The sequence below is a fragment of the Marmota marmota genome, unplaced genomic scaffold (genome assembly GCF_001458135.2).
Source record: "Marmota marmota marmota unplaced genomic scaffold, marMar, whole genome shotgun sequence".
Taxonomy (NCBI): Eukaryota; Metazoa; Chordata; class Mammalia; order Rodentia; family Sciuridae; genus Marmota; species Marmota marmota.
The window spans coordinates 408140-415164 of NW_026000173.1; the positions used below are offsets into that span (position 1 = coordinate 408140).

Below are 7025 nucleotides of genomic sequence, written 5' to 3' on the forward strand. Positions count from 1 at the left end.
AACAGAAAGATGAAGAAAGTATGATAATAATACACAATGGAGTATTATTTAGTCATAAAAAAGAAAAATGTCCTGTAATTTTTGTCAAAGAAGCAACTGGAGGAAATCATGGTAAGCAAAATAAACCAGACATAGGAAGACATATATTCTCCTATTTAGAAAATGACATTAAAAGCTTGGCCTGGATGTAAAATTTTGATTACTAGCAACTGGGAAGGCTGCTGGGGTGGAGGAAGTATAAGAAGAACATAAGGATATGATCAGTCCAGGTTGTATGGGCTTAAGAAAATATCACAGTGAATCCTATTAATATGCTTGATTAATGTGTTGATTAAAAAATGGATATTTTTGAAGAAAATTTAGAATTAAAGGATAAAATAACTGAAATAAAGTACTCAATGACTGATTTCAATACAAATTAGGCTGTGAAACCCAGACAAGTAAAAACACATAGAGGCATAATAGAGATCCTGTGGGCACAGTTGCTAAGTTTGAAGGTTCCAGGACCTGTGCCCTTTAAATATGACAAATCCTGCCAATGATCTGTCCTCCCAGAATCAGTTCCCTGAATGGAAGGTTTTTTGGACAACAGCAGCCCAATGTAGAACAAGAACCCCAAAGCTCAGTTCTGGCCTTGTTCTTGGAGACTGGTCTCCAGGAAAGGGTATGGGAATGCTGCTGCAGGGTACTGTCCTTGCAACAGAAAACATCTTTCAGGTGTCCAAGTGCAGCAGTAAACCCTGGGCCTGGGTTCAGAAGGTGAGCAAGAGAAATGAATGCACATCCTGAGGTTGCTGCACAAGGCCAGTCTGCCACACTTCAGTGAGGCTGAGGATCTTTACTTGCTACCTGCCCTGATTTTCTGTTCTGCCCCTTCCCCATAAGCAGGAAGAACATGGGTCTTAGGGACTGGTGGGCTATGACAGCATCCCTTTACAAACAGCATCACAATTCTTCCAGGTCCTTGAACAATGACTGTGTGACCCAACTTAATGAATCCACCTGTTGGTGAGAATCCTGGCAGAACATAACACCAAGAATTTTGTGACACAGAACCAAAATTGTTTGCAAATGGGGAATCTCTCACAAAGCCCTTCTGGCTGCAAGAGCAAGCTGCAGTTTATTTGGCAGGGAATACATGACCTGGTTGAGAAAAGACGTCAGCAAAAACATGGATGGGAGACTGTCCTGCACAAGGAAGTCTGACAACATGCTCCTTTATATTTTCCACATTATCTAAATGAGGCTTCGGGTTTTCCCTGCATGGAAATTTTAGAATTACAATGAAATAAAGTCTTACTATCTGTCAATAGCACATGCTTCTTTAGGATAGCTCGGAGAATGCTGCTTCTGAAAAACAATTTTTAGAAGATTTGTTAGCAAAACAGCTTTACCTCATGAATCTAATAGACTGTACACATCTAGTGTTCTCAGGTTTTTTGGTGGGAAGTCAGCCCCTCTGCTAACATCTGCAAACACTATTCTGTGCCCTGAATTACAAAGCACTAAAAAGCTAGGAAAAAAAAAAAACAATTTTGAGGGCTGGAGTTGAGGCTCGATCCTCAGCACCACATAAAAATAAAAAGATAAAAGTATTTTGGCCATCTACAACTAAACAAATCTTTTTAAATAAATAAAAGAATTTTGAATGATTTTACATAAATAAGTGATATATATTTAAGGAGACAGATATATTTAACTTGATTTAAGCAGTATACTATGCACACATATATTGAAACATATATGGTACCCCATACTTGCATACAATTTGATAATTTATGTATCAGTTAAATAAGAATTTTATTTAAATTTTTAAAATTAAATATTTCTTCTTAGTTTATTTTTTAATATTTTATTTTTTAGTTATAGTTGGACAAAATACTTTTATTTTATTTATTTTTATATGGTGCTGAGAATCAAACCCAGGGCCTCGCACATGCTAAGTAAGTGCTCTACCACTGAGCCATATTACCAGCTCCTTAGTTTATCTTTTATGGAACTTGTGATTGTGGCTTTAAGGAGCCAACAAATAACACCCCTCCCTTACCTCATCACTACCCAAATAGATGAAGGTATATGACAAGATCTCACCATTACTTCAGTACTGACAAAACCTAGAAAGTATGATGTGACTTAAATGTCCAACATCAGTGCATTTCCAACACTTTTCCCTGTACTAGATATACCCAGACCATGATAGACAACTCTTTACCTATCCTGCCAAGACACTCATTTTCTCTTTCAATCAAGACTTACTGAGTGACAACTTGGGGCAAGATACTATGTAACCTCTGAGAACTCAACAGTGAACAAATCAAAGTCACTTCACTCAAGAAGTTTATGGTATAATTGATAGGGAGGAAAAGAATTTTAAAAAATTAGACACTACCACACACATATTATAATGGACAAACTCCACAACACTAGCAATTCTAAATGCTATCAAGAATATGTAACAATAGAAGCACTCTGATTCAATGCTGATCAAAATGCAAAATGATAGCCACTTTGGAAGACAGCTTGGCAGTTTTCCACAATACTAAGCATAGTCTTAACATGCAAGTCAACCCAAATGAATTGAAAATATGCCCAAACATAAACCCATACAAGAGGTCAAATAAAAACTTCATCCATAATTGTCAAACATTAGAAGCAATCAACATATATATCAATAGATTAATACACTGTGGTAGAATATTTTCTGCAATGAATAAAAACGTCAACATGGAGCAAAATATAATGGAGGAATCTTAAATGCACATTACTAAGTGTAAGAAGACATCTGGAAAATCTGTGTAGGATCCAACTTATGACAATTTGTAAAAGACAAAAGCATAAAACCATAAAAAGCTCAATCATATCTAGGAGTTATCAGAGAAAGAAAAGCATAAATAGGTGACACAGAGAAATTTTAGGCCAAGAATACTATTCTTTATAAGAGTGTGCTATATATATTCCACCTCTGTGCATATTTCTAAGAATAATAAATGCAGAGTTACACAAAAAGGCATGTAAAAGAAACAGCTTTATTCAGAATAGAAATAATTCAAAGTTTACCAACTGGAAATTAGATAAACAGGTCATATTACAATGAAATACAATTTCATAAAAATCTGAATCTACCAATGTAAAAACACAAACATATTGAGAAAAATAAAGTGAAAAGAAAAGGCAAACATTGTTATTTGGTTTATATGGAATTTGAGAGCTGGAAAAGCAGGTATCAGATCATTGCATTCATAGGGTTAACGCAGAGAACAATAGGCAATGATGGAAATCTTTATTGTAGATAGGCATGGTGTTTACAAGTTTGCATTCACTCAACAAAATCATGGAGCTATACTCTGAAAGTGTGTTCCTTTTACTCAAATAAACCATGTCTAGATAAAATCTAGTCACTAAATGTAATGTTTTCTTAAATCCATCAGGACTTAATCTGACAAATAATTAGAAATTTGTCAGTCTTCACAATAAAAAATCACAGAATGTTATACAGTGAAAACAGTCGATTCTGTGACTCAGAAAGAACTTAATTAACCAAATCCTTCTCATTGCTCTACTCTGCCATCCATGGTGTTTGTATATTTTGAAGGCTAGTTCTCCTCTTGGTTACAAAATTGTGAACAGGACTCTTCACAGGACTACTAATCTGTTTTAGTCAGCTTTTTTGCTACTGTGACCAAAATACTTGACCAAAAACAATTTTAGAGGAGGAAAAGTTCATCTGGGGCTCATGATTTCAAAGGTCTCAGCCAACTCCCATTGCTCTGGGCCTAAAGTGAAGCAGACCATAAGAGAAGATAGGTTTAGAGAAGGAAAGTGGCTCTGGACATGCCCACCAGGAAGCAGACTCCTTCAACCACAACAAAATACAAACCTGAAAGGCACACCTTCAGTGACTCACCTCTTTCAGCCACACCCTACATGCCTACACTTACCATTTATTTAGTCCCTATCAGGGGATTAATGCACTGATTGGGTGAAGGCTCTCACAGCCCATTTATTTCAACTCTAAACTTTCTTTCATGTCACACACATGAGCTTTTGGGAGACACTTCATATCTATACTGTAACAGAATCCATGTTTCAGAATTTAACTCATCTGAGTAAAATTTTTATCCAAAGGGCTCTAGAGGGTTGTCAGTTGTCAGCAGATCTCCACTCTCAGAGAAATCAGCCAGCTTCAACATTATCATTTCTAGAAAATGATACTCATGTGAAAGTATTCTCCCCAGTACTGAACATTCTACCCAAAAACCTTAAAGCTTAAAACCATAACTACTGTGTTACTTCTTACATCTTTTTTATGATTAGCGCTCAGTAGGATGGTTTCTGATTCTATATCGATCTTTAAACACAAACCTCACATAAAACCTGTTCACACACATTGATGTAAAGATGCTCTAGAGAAAAATAAGTAAAAGACACAGAAACACACTCATACAACACAAGGGAGAGTGAAGAGAAGAGTTCCAGCACTGGCTAGACACAGGATAAAACATTTCACTCCTGTTCAGTTACTATCTTTATTGAGACAGTCAAAGGCATTTTGAGTAAAATGTATCTTTTGAAAATTCTGTACCATCATTATGGTACAGAAATAATATGGAGTAAACTCATTGTATATAAAGTAAAAAAACCCCACAATTATTGTATTACATGCTCTGTAGGAAGTAAACTGATAAATTTCATACGCAACACTAACATTTCCTCAAAAGTGGAATAGTTGACCACATACCAAAAAGTCTATGAAATGTCTTTCATAAAGAAGAACTTATGAGATTGAACTAGAATAATGAATGCTAATTCAAACACATGTCCATGAAAAGTGTTGATTCATAAATAGATTTTCATCATTTCACAAACTGATCATTGACGACCTTTACAAAGTATATATTCCAGCCCCATTGCAATGATAGAGGACGAGAATGTACTATAACACAACACTCTTCACTATGACTTGTTTCACCTAGATGCCAAAATCTGAAACAGAGAAAAAGGATGAAGTTATTCTTCCAAGACTGCTTTTAAAGGGGTTAAAGTCAGTTATGGAGTCAGAGGCTGGGCTGTAACTTTGTGGAAGTCAGGGTCTGATATGCCCAGACAAACCATTCCCAATTCTCATGCAGTTTCTCCTCCACCAACACCTCTGGCATTTATCTTGAAAATTGTGCCCCCATCACTCATAATTTCTCATACATTATTGCACTAAACATTTGACCAAAAGTTACCCATGGGCTCTCCTCTAAACAAAGACCCTGTTGCCAGGAGAATATGAATCCATGGGGCTTTCTTATATGATGAAGAGAAGTCACTGCGGTCCCATGTATCAAAACAGGGTTTTTTTCCCTTTTTAATGAGATGATTTTGAAGTCTGAAGAAATAGTTAAATCTCTAGATCTACTTATTCCTGTTTTCTAGTCAAATAACTTAATTTCTTAGATTCTCAGTTTGCCCATCTAAAAGCTGGACAAGAGTAACAGCACTATATATTTCACAAAGAACATATAAGGGTCAAAGGGTGTGAGTATACTAATGTATTTAAATGCCTTTAAAGATTACATAAATATGAGATATTGTAGTAGTATACAAATTTAGGATATTTGCTTTATGAGGAATATTAAATCACAATAATCCATAATGATTTAAAAACATGAATTTTTATTACAGAGAATAAATAGAGTTTATAAAAGCAAAGTAGAATCCACCTGGTTCTAAAGACTGTTGTTGGGTGACCTTAGCTGAAACTATCTATACTCTCCAAACTCAATTTCCTCATTTTTATAATAAGAAAAATATTCTGTGCCTCCTACGCTTCTGAGATAATTCAATGAGGTAATAAAATTGATTAACTGTGTGTGTAAAAGGACAAGAGTGAGCTGTTGTAGTTTCAAAACTGATGCTGGAACACTCTAAACTTCCTACATAATCCAGGACCCAGGATTCCATTATCTAATTCTGTACTCACGTGGCACTTTGGTTGTATGGGGTCTGATCAACCCATTGCCAGTGTCCTTGACCCTCTGGATCTGATAGCCCCACAAAATAAGCAGCGTTTTTGTCCATATCCTGAGTGACGAAATCCTAAAGGAAAGGAAAAAGAAAAGAAGTCATAGGCTTTAGATAGTCAGCTTGAACTGAGTTGTTTTTGTTGTTTTTTTTTTTAATTTGCCAAATCATGCTATGTACTGGTATTAATATAACAGAATAATATAACAAAAGCCCATTCTCGTGTGTAAATATGATTCACCAATAAAAACATTGGAAAAAAATTGGGGGATTTATTTCTTTTTTTCTTTTCTTTTTTTAAATTTTTTTATTGGTTGTTCAAAACATTACAAAACTCTTGACATATCATATTTCATACATTAGATTCAAATGGGTTATGAACTCCCATTTTTACCCCAAATACAGATTGCAGAATCACATCGGTTACACAACCACATTTTTACATAATGCCATATTAGTAACTGTTGTATTCTACTACCTTTCCTATCCTCTACTATCCCCCCTCCCCTACCCTCCCATCTTCTCTCTCTACCCCATCTACTGTAATTCATTTCTCTCCTTGTTTTTTTTCCCATTCCCCTCATAACCTCTTATATGTAATTTTGTATAACAATGAGGGTCTCCTTCCATTTCCATGCAATTTCCCTTTTCTCTACCTTTCCATCCCACCTCATGTCTCTGTTTAATGTTAATCTTTTCCTCCTGCTCTTCCTCCCTGCTCTGTTATTAGTTGCTCTCCTTATATCAAAGAAGACATTTGGCATTTGTTTTTTAGGGATTGGCTATCTTCACTTAGAATAATCTGCTCTAGTACCATCCATTTACCTGCAAATTCCATGATTTTGTCATTTTTTAGTGCTGCGTAATACTCCATGGTGTATAAATGCCACATTTTTTTTTTATCCATTCATCTATTGAAGGGCATCTGGGTTGGTTCCACAGTCTAGCTATTGTGAATTGTGCTGCCATGAACATCGATGTGGCAGTATCCCTGTAGTACGCTCTTTTTAGGTCTT

The 7025-nt window shown here is 35.6% G+C and overlaps 1 pseudogene; it reads left to right on the top strand.

Moving 5' to 3' along the window:
• Window positions 1-522: 522 nt before the first annotated feature.
• LOC107159896 overlaps window positions 523-7025 on the top strand; it is a 23258-nt pseudogene continuing 16755 nt past the window's right edge.